The 23,098-nt window shown below is 36.5% G+C and overlaps 1 pseudogene; it reads right to left on the bottom strand.

Moving 5' to 3' along the window:
• Nucleotides 1-22,441, bottom strand: part of LOC147497631 (dolichyl pyrophosphate Glc1Man9GlcNAc2 alpha-1,3-glucosyltransferase-like) — a 36,480-nt pseudogene extending 14,039 nt beyond the window's left edge.
• Between the last annotated feature and the right edge of the window lie 657 nt (nt 22,442-23,098).

Below are 23,098 nucleotides of genomic sequence, written 5' to 3'. Positions count from 1 at the left end.
AATCAACTTCTTATGTCCTTGAGTAGTACCAATCAACCTCATTGTCATGTCAGATTAAATCCACCTGTAGGGTTTACATGACAATCCTTATGAGCTCCTCAAGGGGTCATCATTCACCCGACTTCCTGCGGGTCACGGATTCCTTCTATAATCAACAACACACTTTACATACAATGTCATTACCCAATTCATCGAGTTTGTTGATTTACAAATGAATCTCACTCATTGATGATTTAAAGCAATGTACAATGCACGTAAATGCCCGTTATTATATCCGGATTAAGAGGACAAGCATCCATAATAACAGAGGTGTTTGTTCTCTTATATAGTCAGTATAAAGAGAAACAACCTCACTTGGTCCTGTTCAATACACACAAAGTGTACTAGTGTAATCCTATAATCAAGATAGACTAATACCAGATTATACTACAACCTTACCAATGGTTTGTCCAAATCCATCTAGGTTGTGAACGTTTACTTATACTTTATAAGGTACTGATGATATGATCTTCTGTGTGTCACCAACACACCATATCATCTACAACATAAAGTATTAGACGCATGCATATAACTAATAACATATATATAATATGCATAATATTTGCCCATATGATTCTCATTCAAAATATAAAGAATTAGAGTTAATACAAAAGTAATGCTTTTAGTATATAACCCTATCACCCTTAATGTCATCGAGAGACCATCCAATAGCAGAACGATGTTTTTGAATGACATTAATTAATTGGGATTCCTAATCGTCAGTCAATTGTGATGATATGATAATTGGGTGACTACCATATGGATCAAGATGTACGTATTTTAAATCTGAAGGAATAGGCTTTAAGTAAGGGTTAGGAGGAGTGGATATCAAAGATTCTTGAGGAAAGTTGTCTTCCATAGAGAAAACAAATTGATGTTCATCCAAATCGCTCAACAACACGGTAGTAGGGTCAAATAGTGGTATTGATTCTAATAACGCGTTTACTTCATGTGTATAGGCATCGACATCCAATTTAGAAACACCAAAGGAAAGAAATTGGTGTACTTCATCGTCAGGAAAAGAGTTAGTTAAATACTCTTGCACAAGGCTGTCAACCAGGTTAACCTCACCATCATTGTCAGCCTTTGGAATTTGCTTCATCAACTTGAACACATTAACCTTGACCGAAAGATTTCCGAAGGACATGGTCATGGAACCATCCCTACAGTTTATGAGAGCATTAGCAGTTGCTAGGAACGGACGCCCTAAGATGATAGGAATGGAGTCACAGGCAACTTCTGTATCCAGAATGACAAAATCGATAGGATAGTAAAAGTCTTGTACTTTTATGAGGACATTTTCCATAATGTCTTTTGGATACTTAATGGAACGATCGGCTAACTGCAGAGTCATGGTGGTAGGTTTCATGAAGACCTAGTTGTTTGAATAAGTAATATGGAAATAAGTTCACACTAGCTCCTAGGTCTAGTAGCATAGTAGCCGTATATTTGTCACCTAATGTGCATGGAACTGTTGGTCTACTAGGGTCCTTGTATTTCACTATACCATTGTATTCGGTGATGGACGGAAACTATTCGGTGAGGAACGCTTGTTGAGGAACATTTGTTCTCCTTTTTGTGGTGCACATATCTTTCAAAAATTTTGTATGTTTTGGCAATTGTTTGTGGGCATCGAGAAAAGGTGAGTTGATTGTCAAATTCTTAAAAGTTTCTCGAATTTCATCAAAATTTTTGTCAGGTTTATTCTTTGCCAAACGGGCAGGAAACAGTGCCTTAGAGCGAAATTTGGCATAGGGATCCGCTTACTCGTTTCCCAATTTTTGAGTTGGTGACGTTGTTGGACTTGGTGCTTCCATCGTAGGTTCATTATCAGAAACAGATTCATTGGAACCTCCGGTTACCTTTGGTTGATCATCTGGCATACATATTTGATTGTCAACGGTTTTGCCAGATCGAAGAGTAGTGAGTGCATTCACCTCACCCTGGTTTGGAGCATTTGTACCAGGTGCATTGGTGAGTTCAAAGTGATATTGCCCTTTTTGCTATGTTAGAGATTGAATCTCTTCTTTGGCGAAAGTGCAAATTCAAAGTTTTTCCTTACTCACGATCTTCGTGTTCATATAGTTGGAGTAAGGATTCGAACCAACCTAAATACTAGGACCACTTACAACTTGGTTTTTACTCTTTTAGGAAAATAGTGAGTAAGTTTAGCTATGATTATATTAATACTAAATACTTGGTTTTTTTACTACTCAAACATTAAAAAAAACATTAAGTTACGAAATCATGCAACTAAGACACAATAAAATTTTACTAAAACAAAGGAGGAGAGTTAATCCTCCTCATGTGAAGATAACTTTTGTTATTTGATTTAATAAGTTCATTTTTATCTTCCTAGAACTCATAGACAAGTCCTAATAAAAGAAAACTTGATCCCTAACATATATGACTCATCTCTAAGCTCATACATGCTAGCATGTGGAACCAAAGCAATGACTTATCTCTAAGCTCATCACTTTGATCCCTAACTAGACACTACACCAACTATCATTTTGGGATAGGATGTAGGTCTAGTTGTTCTTCCTAAACAACTTACTAAACCAAAAAACAAAGATTTTCCCTCACATGAGTTTTATTAACTCCCCAAAAGGGAAGTTAGCTCATGATCCTTGGGATAAAGGATGACAAGTGTAGAATGTAAAAAAGAGAGAGAGAAAAAGAAGAAGAAAACTAACTATATAAACTCACTTGCTTTTGGATTTATTTTTCACTAGAAGAAAACCAAAGTTTCATCCATTAAAACTATTACAAGCTTTTGTTCAAAACTAAAAACTAAATAATATCCAAGACTAAGGAACTAAAATAATACAAGGTAAGAAAAAGAAGTCAAGGGAGTAAATAGAGTGTCCCCCCCTTGTTTTGTTTTCTTTTCCATTTGAGAGAAATTTGATAGAAATCTCATTTCCTCCCACGTGAAACATCAAACTCCATTTACTTCCTTCTTAACCACCACATTAAAACAAAGTGACACCTTGCCTTTTTTTTTCACTATTAACACCTAATCTAATTAATTACATGCAAGGTGTCAACTTTGCACCAATAATTTGTCATTTTTGTCTTGACATGCTCCATGATTAATGATTCATCAAATCTTATGGGCCAAGCATAGTGGTCCACGTCGGATCGATGGTGGTCCGATCTTTTTGGCAATTTTACAACTTCCCGCCTATGCGTAGAGTTCATCGCCCTGATTGTCTGAGCAGCTCACTTGTCTCATTCAGAGTCCTGGTTCAAGAGGTAGGAACTTCGGAAGTTTGATGCTTCTGTGCGGATTTGGAAGAATTCATATATACGTCATTCCTCGTGCTTTATCGCAGGTTTAACCAATATTTCCATGTTTACTGCGAATACCTGCAAAAGTATAAAAATATTATTTCATGATTATTAAACACATAATTAACCAAATTCATATGTCTCAATGGGGTTTCATAATACACTTTTGGGTGCTTATCACAAAGGCAGTGTTTGCTGGCTTAGAGTTCGGAACTGCTTGTCCAGGAAACACACCTTTCTGACTCTTTTCTTGTGCTAATTGTTGAAGCGATTGTTGGATAGACGTTAGTATTTGAGATTGTTGGTTCATGTAAGCTAAGAAAGTCTCGCTTGTCCTATCAGTAGCGAGTGGCACAGGTTGTGCAACAGGGACTAGGTCACGATTATTGCTGAGAAGTTATGGATTATAGCCGGAACTGGGATTGGCTGGAACAAGGCTGCGGTTGGTTTGGTAGTTAGCATTGGAATTACTTTGAAACTGATTTTGACTTTGTTGGTACTGCTGATTATTTCCTTGGCGGTATGGAATAAAGTTGGTGGATGGTCGAACAGGTGGATTAGCGAAACCTAGAGGAGCCATATGTTGGTTATTCGGGCGCCAAGCGAAATTTGGATGTTGTTTCCAAGGTGCATTAGGAATGTTGAATACACATGTCTCTTCTGATGATTGGGAAGGGGAGGCATATAACAAGGGACAATAAATATTAGGATGGTCAGGATTGAGACAAAGAATACATGGGGAGGTGTTAACGTTCATGACCTGTTTTGGGAGTTGATCGTTTACTTGAACTGCGAGGGCATCTACTTTTTTAGTTAGGGATTCTATCAAATTTTTTAATTCGGGATCGGGTTTTACCTAAAAAATAGATGTAGCTTTTTTAACAGTGTCCTTAGATGATCTAGAAGAATCAGTGTTACTCCAATGTATACCTCTTGTTGCTTGTTTTTCAAGAAAATTATATGTCTCAATAGCTCCTTTGTCCATGAAGCAATCGCCGTTCATTATATCAAGTGTTTCTTTTTTATGATCAGAAAGTCCATTAAAAAATGAATGAACAAGGATAACGATGTCGAGCTGATGATGAGGACATTCTAAAAGAAGATCAGTAAATCAACTCCATGCTTCTGTAAAGGATTCATGAGGATTTTGATGAAAGAATTGGATTTGCTGAAGCATTTCAGTTGTTTTCTTCTGAGTGTAAAATTGTAACATGAAAGCTTGTACAAGTTTATTCCATGTTTCTATGGATTGTGGTTGTTGTCTTGCTAGCCAAACTGAAGCTTTATCAGCTAAAGTGAAAGGAAACAACCTAAGCAAAACTTGTTCGGTAGAGACGGATGGATGGTGAAATGTTGTGGCTACTTGCTGAATCTTATGGAGGTGATTGTACGGTTTCTCATGGTCTAGACCATGATAAACATGTAACAATCCAAAAACGTTAGGCGGGATTCGAAAATCACCGACAATATCCTCGAGTTTGATATAGGAAGAAGGTCCTTCTTGTAAGGTAGTATAGAAATCCGAAAGGGGCTTCCCAGCTGGTAGAGTTTCGTCAGCCATAACGAATGAAGTTAATGGCGACAAGGGATCTTGATGATTTTTATTAACAGATGAAGAACTATGTTGAGGTGAGAACTTATGCAATTGCTTATCGTATTTTCTTCTACGATAAGTATGTTCAAATTTTTTATTATTACCAGACCTTAATCTCATGCAAGCATAAAATTAGATCTGATGCACAAAAGGAATTTATTATTACTTGAATTTTATTATTTTTTGAAGCATTAGAAGTGAACAATGTAGGCCTAAGCTGCTGCTAACGTAGCAGTGAAGCTAGGAATACGTGTGCATAAACCAACAGCCAGGTCACAAGAAAGATATGAGGGAGGTTTTCCGTGGAAGTACGGTTCTAATTAAGTAACCTCAATCTTTCAAGTTTGCTAGACACCGTTTGAATATATTTAAAAATTATGGGTTTTTTTTTTTTTTTTTTTTTTTTTTTTTTTTTTTTTTTTTTTTTTTAAGTTATTTAAAATTTATGCATAAGATAAAGGCTCAAAATATTATTATTATTATTATTAAAATTATTAAAATTTATGCACGGTCCTAATTAATTAATTTAAAAAAAAAAATTACTAAATAGGCATATAAAATCTAATCATGCAAAGCTATTATACTCAGATATAGCCAGAGACTGTAGCATGTGAAGATATTCTACTTAGACGTATATAAATACTAATAGGCAAAGATGTATCATCTATAAATATTTTTATACAAACATGCAAATACACACCAGTAATACATATATGGAGACTAATAGGCAAATATATATTACGTATACGTATATCTATGCTTTGAAACTACTCATACATATCTATATATTACTCATACGTATATACTGATAGGCCGGCAAAGACGTAACATATACGTAAAAACTAAACAGGCAACGTATCATATACTAATATACTACTCGTGTTTTGCATAATAAATTGATTTTGGGAATACTCAGTGAGATTGCGAATGTCATATAGAGAGCAACTTCACCCCGAAGGGTTTAGAAACAACTTAGTGACTTACCCAACTCAGATTTTAACCCTCGTTGGAATGTTCTTCACTTTCATGACAAAATCAACTTATTAAACAAGACAATTTTCTAAAATGATGAATTTGGAAGGGAAAATAGTGAATTTTGACCTTGAAAACGGCTACCACAAAGCAAAGCTTGGTGGTGACAGCGTGCGCGCCGTCGAGATCTTTCCGAATTGAGGTCACACGCGTGATTTAGACAACCGTAGCCAAAGTTATGGCCAAAATACCAAAACACACCCTAACTACTATGTATAACTCAAAAGTTATATATATATATGCCAACATGCAAATATATTCCATCCATACTTATATATATTCTACCATGGAAAGATATTCTATTAATGTATATATAGATGGTATTAAGCAATGTTAAACCACTCATAAGGTAATATATATACATTAAGATGCAATTCATAATCACTCAAACGTATATATATATTAACAGGCATATTCACATGATTCATACATATTTCTAACATAATACGTAAATAATAGTCCAGTACCTACGGAATAATAACTAGATACATGTGAATCATGCAAAAGTATAATAAAAATTGGAACCTGCAAGCGTCCCGTAATTCCGCCAAAGAAAGGAAACTGCTATTTCAACTTGTGAACGTCCTGAACTCCAGAAGTTACTAGACTAATTCAAAACAGAGAACTTGGGCTCAGACCCTACTGGAGTGCTACAGAACAGGTTGTTCTTGCACTGAAATCCAGACTGCAACATATCCAAATGTATTGTATAGATGTTGTTCCAGGTTTGTGTGTATGGTTCCTATAAGCGAGACAAAACAACCGTACGGGATCAGTAGCGAAATGCGAAGAAATAAAAATGAAATGCACTCAATAACGTAAAATGAAAGGATGGAGGGTTAGGAGTGGTGGGGGTTCGCTCCTTAGCGATAATTCCAGCTTGTAACGTAGTATCCTTGTTTCTTTAGGATGGCAGCGGCGCCATTTGATGGTAGCACTTTGTGGTGTAAAGAATTGAAGTTCCTTATCCATTTCGGTGCTAACTAAAATTACTTACTCACGGTTCTTCGATTTTCTAGTTAGAGTAGGGATTTGTTCCAACCTAAAGTCTAGGATAAATTACCAAGCTTTAATTGCTCTTAGGGAAACTAATGAGTAAGGCTTTTATGCTAAGTATTGATTTAATTTACTTCCTACGGACACTTACAATGCAAGACACGAAAACGGATCAATTAAGATTTTTAACAAGATACTTAAAGAGAGAGAAAGGGTAGAGGATTATGCTACTCATGCAAGGTCTCACTATATTCTCCTAGAATCAGATTACTACCATCTCTAATCTGTTTTGGGTTCATTATCAAACCCCAAACGGATTGAGAATCGATCCCTAGCGAGATGAACTTATCTCTAAGTCCATCTTACTAGCATAAGGAGTTGAACTGATATTTCATCTCTGAAATACCATCTCAACTCGTGGACTCATGAAATAGACTCCAGTCAAATAGAGGAATAAGATTAAATGAAACAACATCTCAACTTCTCATGAATTGGGTGGTGCGACGAGAAGAAATGAAACTTCAAAGTTGCCAAAGAGTCCAACTTAACATAATTTAACAACTACTAATGATGTTTTCAACAACATCTTGTCCCAACTAATTACATATTTGACGGCAGTTAAACTATTCGAAAACTATTGCCGTCTATTATCCTTTATCTCTTATCATTCCTAATTTCTAAGCTTGACAAAGATTTTAGTATATTACAACCATTCTTTATTTCAAAGAGCCAGTTAAAAATTAAAACAAACCTTTGCACATTTATAAAAACCGCTAAACAACATTACTAACAACATCACCAGAAATGGGTGTAAAGTTAAAATGCAAAACCCAAATCCAGAAAAGCATCAAAAGTCAAAACTACTAAAGTTTTAGCTCATTTGAAGACCACACCAACCAACCCACATATTCATACAATCAAACACATTAAGAGGAAGACAAGCTATATTTAGGGAACAACCAACCAACTATAGTGAATCATCACAAAGAAACAACACAGATAGAACCTAAATAGTAAAATATCCAACCTTCTCAAATTTAATTGGCAAGAACCTCAAAGGAGTAGGAGTGTGAAGACAAACATAGATTAAACACAAGAAATTTTGAAGTGAAAATAAGAAATTCTAACTAATAGACTTTATATACGTAATAAAAAGAAACGAGAAATTCTTACCAAATCTTACCAATAAAAATGAAGAAAATAAAAAAAACGAAGCAACATGATCTTGTGTAACACGAAAGGAGAAGCACACACCTGTTATGGCAAACAAGATGCCACATTTTTTGTAAGATAGTGATATAAACTAAGATCCAAAAAATCAGATAAATGTCTATGGTGGTATATTGACACTTGCTCCTTTTGTGTGTTGAGATTGTATATGGGATGTGTAGATGGATGATGGTCGTTGAACATAACAAAAGCATATCAAATCCTAATTATCCCTCAATGAGTCAAGGATGAGTAGGATATCGTTCCACTTTTAAGTGTATGTTATATGAAGGACAGGACTGGAAAGGGGGTTTGAGGGATTAAAAACTATGATTGTAGAGATTGTAGATTCTAATGTTAAACTAAACTAAACTAACTAAACTATTGAGAATTTATAGGAGAGGGAATTCAAGAGATTAGAATTCACCGCTACCTTTGATCTATGACATTTTGTTTCATGTTTGTTCTCACAAGTAGACTACAATTAGGCAATCGAGCGAGTGCTGATGCCCTCTTGGAAGAAACATCGTTAACGAATAACTCTACTTAAGGTTGTTCCTATGTTTATGCTATTAATAACTTCTTCCCTTTTATGTAAGCTCGGGCAACCATTCAATGAATCACCACAGAAGGTAAACACAAAGAATACTTCCCCTAGGCAGCCACTCCATGAGCTACCCCTTCTAGGGCAACACAAAGAATACTTCCCTAACTCTAAAGAACTACACTACTAGAAGAAAAGTAAAGAACACTAGCATGATATTAATATTACAAAACATAAACCCTATTCTATACTTCCATCCCCTGGTGTGGGCAAGGGAACTAATAACTAAAAACATAAAAACCTAACCTGATTAGAGAAAACCATAAACCAGAATAATCATACCTTAAGCACCGTCTTCATCTTCTCCCATAAAGGAGAAGATTAGCCTTCCATGAAAAAGGAAGAACACGACGAACGAGAAGAAGAAGAGTCGAAGAACATAAGACTAGAAAGACTAATTTATTAAGGCTTGACTAGTGAAAACCTAATCCTTTATTATTATTCTCTCTCTTCCTCAAGTTTTAGAGACAAGAATGTAAATGAATTGGCGAGTTTCATGAGGCACTTAGGTCTTCTATTTATAGGGGTTACAATGAGTTCTAGAAACATCCCAAACCGTGGTTTGTTTCCTAATACAAATAAACTTCTTTGAGAGTTCAACTTAGTTTCCAAAACTGTGAAAGAAGTGGCTACAGTGTCGGTTCATGCGTCTGGACGCACGATCCTTGCATCTCACACGCGAACGTCGCGTGTGGACGCATAATCCTTGCGTCCTAGACGTGAGAGTCTATTTTTCCTCTTTTGCTCTATCATTTTTTCTTTTTTTGCGGGCTTTGGTCCAAGTAACGAATCTTTTTGCCTTGGGCTTCTAAATAGGCTTTAAAATAGGTCCAAATCGCATCTTTAATAGCTTCAATTCCTTGACTTTCTGCATGATTGTCCACGAGCTTCCCATGTGATCCTTAATGCTCTGAATTGCTTTATTTTACCCCCTTTTCTCTAATATTCTATAAAACTCTCTTTTTCACCTATAGAATCATAAAACATGACTTACAAGCACTGTTAGTCCATTAAGATGGCTAAATAAGAGGTATAATCGAGGGTTAAAATGCACTTTTTGGGTACTTATCACAACCCCCAACTAGCCTTTTGCTAGTCTATTAGCAAATAAGATAAAAGAGATAAGTAATCAAAATCACATCTTAATAACAAAATTAAAATCCTAACTCACTTTTGCATGCATCGCAATTGCATTTACCATATGCAACAAGGCTTTAAACCTTTAAGTTCCCCAAAAAGGATGAGTTATAGTCTCGTGAGGGTTTTAAGGTGATATACCCACAAAGTTAATCAATAACATGTTTAAGAATGATAGTATTTTTCAGAGAGAAAATTCCTTACCTACTTAGTGTTGACTCCAACAGACGGTCTCCATTGCTAACTACATTGCTGCAAAGACTCATAGATTATGATGGGAAATAGTAAAAATTGACAAAATTCTCAATTAAGGCTTATGTGTGTACTCAGTCAATCTCCTATACTCTCCTATCTAAGAAACAGAATCCCTAGTTTACCATAGGTAGATAATCTCAACTTTCAATCTTCACTGGTCATACCCTCATAAAAGAATCTCTCAAAAGATGGTCTACTATTTTACCTCATGTATGTGGGGAAAATAAATACGAACATCCCACATACTACCTTGAAAAATGGACTTCTGAATGAAAGTAGTCTCATGAAAAGAATGTCAATCACTATGAAGTGTCAGGTCCTTCACTTTAGCATCCTTTCACCTATTCTAGACTTCGTACCATACTGTAGTGATAAGTCATGGGTTGTAACTTGGCTTGGGAATTATGAAGGAAATGTAAAAAGGATTTAAAGGTTGTTTCTGAAAACACTAAGGGTTTTGCTTCTTTCTTTGGAATATTTCTTCAAATTTTCTATTGTAGAGAAAATTCTTCCTTTGTCTTGGCTTTTCCATCCATTCTGTTCAACTTATATATATATATATATATATATATTTTTTTTAGCTCAGTGGTATATCCTTGATTAGTACTGGATATGCTTGTTTTCCACTAGCTTCTTTCACTTAGAACAGAATGATGGTCTTCATTGTAACTCTCTGATATTTCCTTGTAATCTTCCTTTTGTGCTCTTTCTTCCTCCTTGTGCCCTTCGTATTCTCAGAAAAATATGAGTATGACTGATAAACATTTTGGCTATACTCCTTATCTGGAGTTGGGTAAAGGGTAAAGGGTTTTATGAAAGAAAATGGCTTATTGTAAGGCTCAAAAGAGTTTAACATGATGGTCTTATTAGGTGGGATAAAGGCTGAATGGGTTCACTACTTGACTTATCAGTATGATACTCTATTTCGAATAGACTACAAGACCTAATGGCTATCTCCCCAGTTGATGTCACTTCGATTAAATCAACGAATAATGAGACTATATTACAACGATATAAAGAACAGAAAGATGTTGAGTCACTAAGACTCGGATTTTTTGTAAGAACTCTCCAAAGAATGGGTATAAAGCTCAAGTCTCACGGGCTAAGTCTAAAAAATCTGCTTCCAGTTTACTAGGGATTAAATCTCTCTTCTAACAAACGTACACAAAACTGACCAAGTACTATAGTGGTGCCTTGATAAAGAATTCTATCATCAAGAATTATGTCTGAGCATAATAAATAGTCTAAGCAGTAATGAAATCAATAATATCAACTATCTATCAAACTCAACACTAAGCAGTATAGAATCTATATCCCAGACTCATCTTTAAAATTCATTTTTCTCATGCTACTAATATAGAAACAAAAATTGTTTTTGAAAACTAATTTTCGAAATTCATTTCTCAAGTACACCCTCCTCCTACTTATGCATGCATTGACCTTAATGTATAACAAAGTAAATGAAATGGATGAGAAAAAGGTAGGATATTACCATTGATGCTGAATATCAATATTTTGATCTTTCCCTGTCATATAAAGGTTAAGCTCACAAAATAGAGAAAATCAAATACAATTAGTTCAAATCAAAATTAATCTTCATAATCATGTATCAGTATTATTTTTTATTTATTTATTATTATTATTATTTTTTAGGTCTTTGATAAAGGGTAAAACGATAGTTTTACCTACGCATAAACGATGAAACTTAAACGCAAGTAAAACTAAAACTATTTTCATGCTAAGTTATCAAAGTTTTCTACTCTCGATTCTATAGCAATATAGGGGGAATAGAAGATTCGTTCCACTCCTAATTCTTTAGAATTAGCGTTAACTAAGATTATCGGTCACTCAAAGTCAATGAGAGTAATGATGGGATTTTATACTACGATGGGAAACTACTAATCAATATGCGAATAACGAAATGACGGAAATACTAAATTGATACTATGATAAGGAATTAGGGGGGATTGATTCCACCTTAACTCGACTTAATCAACTAACAAAGAAGTGCCGCAATCCAAATTGAAATGCTATCTCATAACAATTGGTAAATCTAATCCCTAACTATTCATGGCAATCTCTACCAAATAATAACTAGAATGTGAAGCAATCAAACTCATTCTCATGGTGAACTAATTACTTCTAGAATTGAATAGATTATCACGACGATTTCTAAGCTAACAAAATCAAGTTTTCATCAAGGCTTCCTCAAACCTCTCTAATGGAGGTTTAGCCGAGAATCATTACACTATCACTTCTCAAACAAGAACTCATAGAACAACCCATTATTGATATGATTGAATAACTTATAAATCTAATTCGAACAACAATAGTAATGATTTTGATTGAATTAAATAAGAATTGAAACTAAATTAGCACTAAGATTTTGAATACTAATTATCATTGAAGACAAACTAATTATGAATTTAAAACAACTAAATATAACTAAGAATTGAATCAATAATCTCAATTGAAATGAAGAACTAATACTTTATTATAAAACTAAAATCTGATTCTAAATAATTATCTACTTTGTTCTAAAACTAATTAATGGAATGTAAAAACTAGATCTAAAATTATTCTCCAATGGCTAACCTAAAATTAGATCTAAAACAATGGGGTTTTCTAACCTAAACTAATTAGCTACTTAAAAGTTAAGTCTTGTGGGTTTAAATGGAGGAGACAGATCCACATTTTCGTGCATGGGCTGAGGAGCCATGTTTTGGGCCGGAAAATCGAGCCCAAAGCCCAATTTCTTCAGTCTACAGAGCCCTTTTCAACTGGATTTGATTTCAACAGGCTTTTCGTCCACTTTTGCTCCTTTGATTGGGTTAAGGCTTAGACCATTGGAAAGCTCTTTCCGAGCCGGTCGTTTTGACATAAGGTAAACCCAATTCAAGGTCTGAGTCCAATGATACAGTCTTTGGAAGTTCTGGTAACTTTTGTGCGCTGTTTCTGCCCGCGTTGACTTTGACTTTTCAGCTTTGACCGGGCTTTAAAAAGGCTTTTTCTTCTTGAATCTTGGCCTTTAATCACAGAACTTCTTAGCAACCAATCCTTGCTCCTTTATCTCACCAAAGTGACACATTTCTGCACATAATTGACTCAAATGCCTGAAATACATAAAAGCACATAATCAGCATTAACTCTTATTTATTACTCGCATAATTGGTCTAAAAGTATTATTGTTAAAGGGTTAAAACTACAGTTTTAGGCTCTTATCAGTCTTTTTACGTCAGATTCCCAAGACGTAATGTGAGTTTTTTAAAGTCAGATTCTCAAGACTTTTGAGTCATTTATAGTCAGATCCTCAAGACTAGTATTCCCACCCACTTGGTTTCACTTTGTAGGGATTCTTCCGATCTCTCTCAGCAGGTGATTGACAAAAGTATACCTTACAATTTTCTCTTAATGGTTGTAACCTAGGACAAGTTTCATAATGGCAATTCTTACACCAACCTAGCTTATGCACTCTCCTCTTATACGCAAATGAACTTTTACTGAACCCTACACGAGCGATAGAAATAATCTTCCTTTGAAGGTCAACGGGGAGTAAATCCCACAAACTAATAGGTGGTGAACACTTGGGTTTCCATCTCAAAACTGATCTCTTAACAACATGCTTACTTCCTATAGACATTTTATACTCGGTCTACTAGAGTTATGAGACTTTGAATCCAACGCTTGCAACTCCTCTCAGTAAAGGATAAAGTTATGAAAATATAAGGGTCAGGCTATTGGTACACTTATACTAATGAGATCCTAAAGAGTCAAGCTTACGATGCTTGGCTTCCTCATGCAAAAAACTTAAACTAGATAGAGTAACAGGTTCAACAAGACATAGAATGTAATCTTTAAGGTGTGTAAGCAACTTACCCAAATTTTCCACTTCAACAGTGGTATGATAAACCGGATCCTTGAGAAAAACGGCCTCCACGTCTCCAGTAGGTAACTCCAAAAAAGGCTTCAGTCGATGAGCTTTGACTTTGAAACGAGTCATTCTCTTTATGTCTTCTACTTTAATAGCTCCAAAAGGTGTGACATGTCTTACATTAAACGGTCCCGTCCATCTAGATCTCAACTTTCCAAGGAAAATATCTAGATGAGAGTTGTAGACCAGAACCTTCTGTCCAGGTTCAAATTCTCTCTTCAAAATTCTTCTGTCATATAATGCTTTAGTCTTATCTTTGTAAATCCTTGACTTATCATAAGCATCACTTCTCAATTCTTCTAATTTACTAATCTGAAGCTTCCTCCTTTCTCCTGCTTGATCTAGGCTGAAATTCATCTTTTTCACTGCCCAATAGGCTTTATGTTCTAACTCAACAGGTAGATGACACGCCTTTCCATATACCAAGCGATAGGGTGACATCCCTATGGGTGTTTTGAATGTTGTTTTGTATGCCCATAGTGCATCTTGGAGTCTAAGAGACTAGTCTATCCTAGAAAAATTAACTGTTCGAAACTTCCCTATTCGAAACTTCTGCTTAACCATTAGTCTGAGGATGATATGGTAAAGCTAGCTTGTGGATTACTCCATACTTTGCCATAACATTTCCAAATATACAATTATAGAAGTGAGAACCGTTATCACTGATGATGGCTCCCGGTGCTCTAAATCTTGGTAGAATGTTCTTATTTAGAAACTCCACGACAATTTTATGATCGGTGGTCTTTGTAGGAACTGCTTTAATCCACTTTAAAACATAGTCCACAGCCAGTAGAATATAGGTGTAACCAAAAGAAGGCAGAAATGGTCCCATGAAATCTATACCCCATACATCAAAGATTTCTGAGATAAGGATCGGTTGTTGAGGCCACTCGAACCTTTTCAAGGTCTTACCAAAAAATAGGCATCTCGAACATGCTTTGCAATAAACATTTGCATTTTTAAAAAGAGTAGGTTAATAGAATCCAGCTTGTAATACCTTTGTTCGCGATGACGCCTGCGGCCAAAGTGTCCTCCGCAAGACTGATCGTGACAGAATGATAGAATGGATTCCTGTTCCGATTCTGGGATGCATCTTCGAATAATTTGATCCGAACACTTCTTGAATAAGTATGGATCATCCTAAAAATAATATCATGCCTTTGAGTAGAATAAATCTTTTTCTTGCTTGCTCCAATACGATGGTACCTTGTCGGTCACAAGATAATTTGCAATGTGGCCTTACCATGGTATTTCTGATATATTGAACAACTGTTCATTAGGAAAAGTCTCACAAATTTGTAAGTTGTCTTCTGCATTCTCCACTAGCCATCTAGAAAGGTGATCAGCAATGATATTCTCTGTTCCTTTCTTATCACATATCTCCAAATTAAATTCTTGTAAAAGTAGTATCTATCGGATCAACCTAGGCTTGGCATCCTGCTTAGCAAGTAAATGACGCAAGGCAGCATGGTCAGTATAGACTATTACCTTTGAACCTATCAGATATTGACGAAATTTGTCAAGAGAATAGACGACGGCTAAGAGCTCCTTCTCAGTGGTAGAATAATTAATCTGAGCTCCATTTAGAGCCTTGCTACCATAATAGATTGCGTACAACACTTTCTTGTCTCTTTGTCCTAGAACGACTCCTATAGCATAATCAGATGCATCATACATGATCTCAAATGGCTGGCTCCAATCGGGTGCACAAATGATTGGAAGTGAGTGCTTCCTTTAACTTCATAAAAGCTTTGACACATGAGTTATCAAAATCAAAGACAACATCTTTCCCTAATAGATGTGACAGCGGTCTTGCTATTCTGCTGAAATCTTTGATAAATCGACGGTAGAATCCCACGTGACCTAGGAAGCCACGGATATCTTTGATAGTTCTCATCTTCGGTAGATCCTTTATAATATCAATCTTCGCTCGATCTACTGGAATTCCTTCCTTTGAAACTTGGTGACCCAACACTATCCTTTTCTTTACCATGAAGTGACATTTTTCCCAGTTCAAAACTAAGTTGGTATCACAACAACGTTTAAGGACTAAAGAGAGATGGTGAAGGCAATCCTCAAAAGATGATCCAAAATGTGAAAAATCATCCATGTATTTCTCCACCATGTCGTCCAAAATACTCATCATACATCGCTGAAAAGTGGTCGGTGCATTGCATAGACCAAAAGGCATACGACGATAGGCGAATGTTCCGAACAGACATGTGAATGTGGTATTCTCTTGGTCCTCAGGGTGAATATGGATCTGATAATATCCTGAGTAACCATCAAGAAAGCAGTAGTAAGCTTGTCCAGGTAATCTTTCTAAGATCCGATCTATGAAAGGCAATGGAAAATGATCTTTCCTCGATGCGCTATTCAGCTTCCTGTAATCGATGCAAACTCTCCATCCAGTCTGAATCCTGGTTGGAATCAAATCATTGTTCTCATTCTCAGCACAACTTGAACTGGACTAACCCATTGACTATCAGAAATAAGGTAGATAATACCGTTGTCAAGGAGTTTGATGACCTCTTCTCGAACTACTTCATTCATCTTCGGATTAAGCCTCCTTTGTGGTTGCTTAGAAGTCTTGGAATCCTCTTCCAAATAAATCCTATATTGAACTATCATAGGGTTGATCCCCTTGATATCATCATTTGTCCAATCTATAGCTATCTTATATTCCTTTAAAAGTGCTACTAACCTGGATTCTTGCTCCTCAGTCAAATATGATGTAATGACTACTGGGTGGGTTCCCAAATCTGCCAAGAAAATATACTTGAGTGTAGATGATAAACGCTTCAATTCTAGCTTAGGCGGCTCCTTCTTAAGCTCTTTAGATGGTCCATCAGGCATAAGTGATTCAAACTTTTCTTTAACTTGCTATCATCCATGACAGGTGATGAATCCAAAATCACATTAATTGCCTGGACACTAAGTTCCTCATAGTCTGAGTTTGTCAGAGCTTTCAATAACTCGTCAACAAGATATGAATGAGTTAGATAATCCTGTGCTAACGCTTCAATCATGCATACCTCGTTCATAGCATACACCTCCTGTGGTTGCTGTAACATATGGAAAATATTGGTCTCGACTCTCATATTACCAAAGGATAACATCATGTTACTGTTTTGACAGTTAATGAGTGTATTTGTAGTGGCCAAGAATGGTCTGCCTAGAATGATTGGTATCTGCCTACCAGATGTAGGTTCTGTGTCGAGTACTATGAAATCAACTGGATAATAGAAATCTTCGATCTTGACTATGACGTCTTCAATGATTCCTCTAGGTATCTTCACTAATCTATATGCCAACTATAAAGTAACATCAGTCGGTTTTAGATCCTTTAATCCTAACTTCTCGTAAATGAAATATGGTGGAGATTTACAATGGCACCCAAATCTAATAAAGCTTGCTCCTCCAAAGAATCTCCAATTCTGCATGTAACAGCTGGACTTCCAGGATCTTTTAGTTTCACAACCGCTAGATTATGTAGGTACGATGAACATCTTTGAGTGATAAAAGCTTCTTTTGGAATGTTGGTCTTCTTCTTCACTAGATCTTTCACAAACTTGGCATATGAGGGAACTTGCTTGATGGCGGTCAAAAATGGGATATTAATCTGTAAATTCTAAAATACATCGCAAATCTCCTTGTACTGGTCATCCTTTTTGGTATTCACTAGTTTCAAAGGAAACGGTGCTGGCAGATTCTTCAATATCGGTTCTCTTCTTTCAGCTTCGGTTGGCTTGGTAACAAATAGTGGAGTGACAGGTGGAATCACTCGTGATGGCTTCTTTTTTACTTACTTCCACAGTAGTTCCTTCAGCTTCTCTTTCAACAGTTACTTCAGCGGGTGGCACAACACTAGATATATCTAGAATGTTAGAACTGGGTGGGATGGTGGGAACATAAGTTACTTTAGGCTCCGCAGAATTTTTTTCTGGTTTATAGACAATCTTGTTATCAACTTTCTTGCCTGACCTCAGAGTGGTGACAATATTAACTTAGTCATTCGATTGAGTAATCTCCAGGTTATCTACCTACAAGACACCTCTTCTTTTCGGATTTGGCTCCAACTGGCTTGGTAATGCTCCTTTCGATTTTTCCGTCAAGGCGGTAGCGATTTACCCTATCTAGCTTTGAATGAAACTAAAGTTATTCTCTAACTTCTGGTTTCTTTGATTTATCTGTTTTAGCTTATTGACAATGGTGGTGATAACTTCTTCCAGATGTAGGATAATTGCTTTGCTCGACTGAGGCATAGGGGCAATGTATCCACTCATAAGATCTGGTACTTACTCTCTGTTTGTGTTGGCTTGGTATTACTGGTTCTGGTCTGACTGTTGATTTCTGTATGGTTGTTGGTGGTCTTGGAACTGATATTGGTTATTCTGGAATTGATTAGACTGATTCTGGAAACCTGGAGGAAAATTCCTCTGATTTGTATTTTGTGTCTTCCAATAATTCTGTCTCTGATTGAACTTATTTTTTCTTCCTAAAGAGTTGATACTACATGCATCTACATTAGTATCCAGATAGTACGAACGCTCGTCAGTGGTGTGGCCTTCATCAGAACATAGCTCACAAATGACATAACAAGGTTTGGATGGCTGAGGTTTAACTTGGAAATTGTTTTCTTTTGGAGGATTCATGGAGAACTGATCAAACTTCTTGTTCATTGTTTCAAGTCTTGTTGATAGGCTTTCCATAATTGATAACATCGCTTGATTTGGGTCTTTAGGAATTTGGTTACCAAATTGCTTTGGCACCCCTTCCACTCTAGCTACGTCCTCGTTGCTAGTACTCCATTGTTGAGTGTCTTCAGCTAAATTCTTTAAAAAGTTGTAGGCTTCCTCTCCATCCAATGATGTAAACTTACCTTGATGCATCGACTAAATCATCTGCTTGTTCATAGTAGAAAGTCCTCGAAAGAAAAAATGAGCCAGTGTGCTCTTATCATAGCCATGATGTGGACATGAGACTAGCAGATTATTGAATTTCTCCCAGCTTTGATGATATTATTCAGTCACCTTCCCTTTGAAATTGCTGATGACTTGTTGTATGGCATCTGTCTTCTGGGGTGGGTAGAACTTGTTCATAAACTTTGTTCTCAACTTCTCCCAGTTGTTGATTGAATTTATCGGCTATGCAGTTAACCATTCAGATGCTTTACCTTCGAGTGAGAGTGGAAAAAGAATTAACTTGATACTCTCATCCCTGATATTCTGGTTTTTGAAAGTTTTGAGGACTGATAGAAATTTGTTCATGTGAACATAAGGTTGAACATTGTCTGAACCATTGAACTTTGGAAGCATAGAGATTACTGATGCTCTAAGTTCAAACTGGTTAGCTTCTGTCTCTGGAAAAACAATACTGCTGGGTGGGTCTCCAATGATTGGAGAATAGAAATCACTCAATTTCTTCCTCTGTTGTGCTTGCATGGGTGGGATAGTTTCAGGATTATTTGGGTCCATAAGACCTCCATCATTGCGTGCAGAAATTGTATCAATCTCGTTTAGTATTCTTGTGAGTCGGTTGTTAAACCTTGTCCACTGTTGTATTCTTACCGGACGATGATATGGATGACGGGGCATACACTAGAAAATGCTATGCGAAAATGACGAAAAACTATCCTACTATGCTTGAATGTAATTAAACTAATATGCAACTATTCTAAATTATATTAAAAATGCAATTATACTAATTTTTTTTATTTAAAAAAAAATAGAAAACTACTTTCCTTCAACTGGGTTGGGCTTTGCAGCTAGTATCTCGCCCGTTGTCTAAAGCTGTCTCTTCTAGGGTTATGGTGAATCACTTGGATTGCTTAAATACCATGCACCACAGTCGATAGTCCATTTGTCAAGATTAAGACAAGAAACACTAAAGTTTGATGTTTCACTGTGTTAGCTTGCAACTTCATTTGTTGAAAAGGTCCTAAATGCAATTATACTAGAAAGTAATAAAACTAAACTACGAAGCAACTAAACTAAAAATGAAATAAAAAGAATGAAGATTCGACTAACCTGGATGGTAGATCTTGTCTTTGAGATGTCCTTCAAGCTTCTCTCTTTCTCAAAAGGATGGATGTTGTGCCTAAAATTACTTCAAGATCCAAAGTTCTAACCTTGAAATAAAACGTTAAACATAAACAACTTAAAACGGCAGCGGTGCCATTTGACACGTGCTCCTTTTGTGTGTTGAGATTGTATATGGGATGTGTAGATGGATGATGGTCGTTGAACAAAATAGAAGCGTATCAAATCCTAATTACCCCTAAATGAGTAAAGGATGAGTAGGACATCGTTCCACTTTTAAGTGTATGTTATATGAAGGACAGGACTGGAAAGGGGGTTTGAGAGGATTAAAACAATGATTGTAGAGATTGTAGATTCTAATGTTAAACTAAACTAAACTAACTAAACTATTGAGAATTTATAGGAAAGGGAACTCAAGATATTAAAATCCACCGCTACCTTCGTTTCATGGTTATTCTCACAAGTACACTACAATTAGGCAATCGAGCGCGTGCCGATGCCCTCTTGGAAGAAACATCATTAACGAATAACTCTACTTAATGTTGTTCTTATGTTTATGCTATTAATATCTTCTTTCCTTTTATGTAAGCTCGGGCAGCCATTCAATGTATTACCGAGAGCAACATCAAGGAGTACTTCCTAATAGGGCAGCCATTCAATGAATCACCACTTAAGGCAAACACAAAGAATACTTCCCCTAGGCAGCCACTCCCTGAGCTACGCCTTCTAGGGCAACGCAAAGAATACTTCCCTAACTCTAAAGAACTACACTACTAGAAAAAAAGTAAAGAACACTAGCGTGATATTAATATTGCAAAATATAAACCCTATTCTATACTTCCATCCCCTGGTGTGGGCAATCGAACTAATAACTAAAAACATAAAAAACTAACCTGATTGGAGAACACCATGAACAAGAAGAATCATACCCTAGGCACCGGCTTCATCTTCTCCCTTGAAGGAGAAGATTAGCCTTCCCTGAAGAAGGAAGAACACGAAGAACGAGAAAAAGAAGAGTCGAAGAACATAAGACTAGAAAGACTAATTTATTAAGACTCGACTAGTGAAAACTGAATCCTTTATTATTATTCTCTCTCTGCCTCAAGTTCTGGAGACAAGAATGTAAATGAATTGGAGAGTTTCATGAGGCACTTAAGTCCTCTATTTATAGGGGTTACAATGAGTTCTAGAAACATCCCAAACCGTGGTTTGTTTCCTAATACAAATCAACTTCTTTGAGAGTTCAACTTTATTTCCAAAACTGTGAAAAAAGTGGCTACAGTGTCGGTTCATACGTCTGGATGCATGATCCTTGCGTCTCACACGCGAGCGTCGCGTCTTGACGCACGATCCTTGCGGCCCAGACGCGAGAGTCTATTTTTCCTCTTTTGCTCCATCCTTCTTTCCTCTTTTGTGGGCTTTGGTCCAAGCAACGAATCCTTTTGCCTTGGGCTTCCAAATATGCTTTAAAATAGGTCCAAGTCGCATATTTAATAGCTTCAATTCCTTGGCCTTCTCCATGATTGTCCACGGGCTTCCCATGTGATCCTTAATGCTCTGAATTGCTCCGTTTCACCCCCTTTTTCTCTAATATTCTGCTAAACTCTCTTTTTCACCTGTAGAATCATAAAACATGACTTACAAGCACTGTTAGTCCACTAAGATTGCTAAACAAGAGGTATAATCGAGGGTTAAAATGCACTTTTTGGGCACTTATCATATACTAATATTAGTCACTGTTATTACAAAAACAGTGGTATATAAATTCATACCTACCATGGTATATGTGTCTTTTTGTAGTAGGGTGATGTCCCAGCATAACCACAACCTACTCCAGTAAGGAAAACAAATGCTCCTAATATAATCAAAATGATCTCGTCGAACTTTCATTTCCAACAAAGAGAAAAGAGCAATTTTGAGTTGTAGTCCAACTTTATTTACTTCTAAAGCTTGGGAGGGATATTAATGCCTCTCACATTCCGAACGCAAATTAATGCACTCATTAAAAACAAGAGTTGTTTTTGCTCTTGCCCCCTTGGGCCTTCCTCTTTTCTTCTTCTTACTTGGTTTGTTAGAATCATGTTTCACAGGGACAGAACCAGTTTTATATACATGTTCAGTAAGTGGAGTACTTACTGATGTCGTGTCGCCACCTTGGCTTTAAAAGGTGGAGTGTATGTCATATGACCATCACCAGCTTCAATAATGCCCTGTTTATCTTTGAAGAAGATATGTTCTGCAACATCTTGTTCATCCCCCAAGGAATCGAGACCATCCTCATCAGCAACAAAATAAGCATTCCCTTGCATGGTAAATTCCCCTTGGTGTCACCAACAACTTCGATTAATCGGGGAGCAATTGGTTCTTCCACAGAATCCACGGGGCATCAAGGGAAGGGGTGACGTATTAAGCTGAATGGTAGTAACCCCTGGTTCTCTGTCACTGGTAGGTAAGGGGTCCAACTCAGTAGTTGTAAATACTACTGGTGTAGTAATTGTTGTCATCAGACAACCAAGAACTATATCTCCATTTATGACTATATATACCATGTCTGGGCAAAGAGACTACATCCTAAAGTGAACCTTCATGCACTACGATACTATTTGAGGGTGTAGCTCTTTCAGATTGGTCTAAGTCCCTGGTCTCAATAGTAGACTCATCGACTGGGAGGATAGGATTACACCTTCTTCATCTCTTAGAGAACTAGATTCTCCTTGAGCATTTGTATATTTCGTAGGAGTCCATCTCCGTTGTACTTTCCATTTGAACTAATTTTCCTGCTTTGGGGGTTTAGGCTTCTTACTAACCATTTTAGTATCTCCCTTTTATTTGGGGCACTTCGCATCAGCATCTCCAAAGATCTTATAAACACTACACTGAGAGGGGATCCAAGTGTAGTTTAGCCCAATAATCAGAATGGCCCAGCGGAAGCATGGTGGGCCCATAACCCACAGGTCCCTGGATTG

The sequence above is a fragment of the Coptis chinensis genome, chromosome 5 (genome assembly GCF_015680905.1).
Source record: "Coptis chinensis isolate HL-2020 chromosome 5, ASM1568090v1, whole genome shotgun sequence".
Classification (NCBI taxonomy): domain Eukaryota; kingdom Viridiplantae; phylum Streptophyta; class Magnoliopsida; order Ranunculales; family Ranunculaceae; genus Coptis; species Coptis chinensis.
This window is presented reverse-complemented; position numbering and strand designations above follow the sequence as displayed.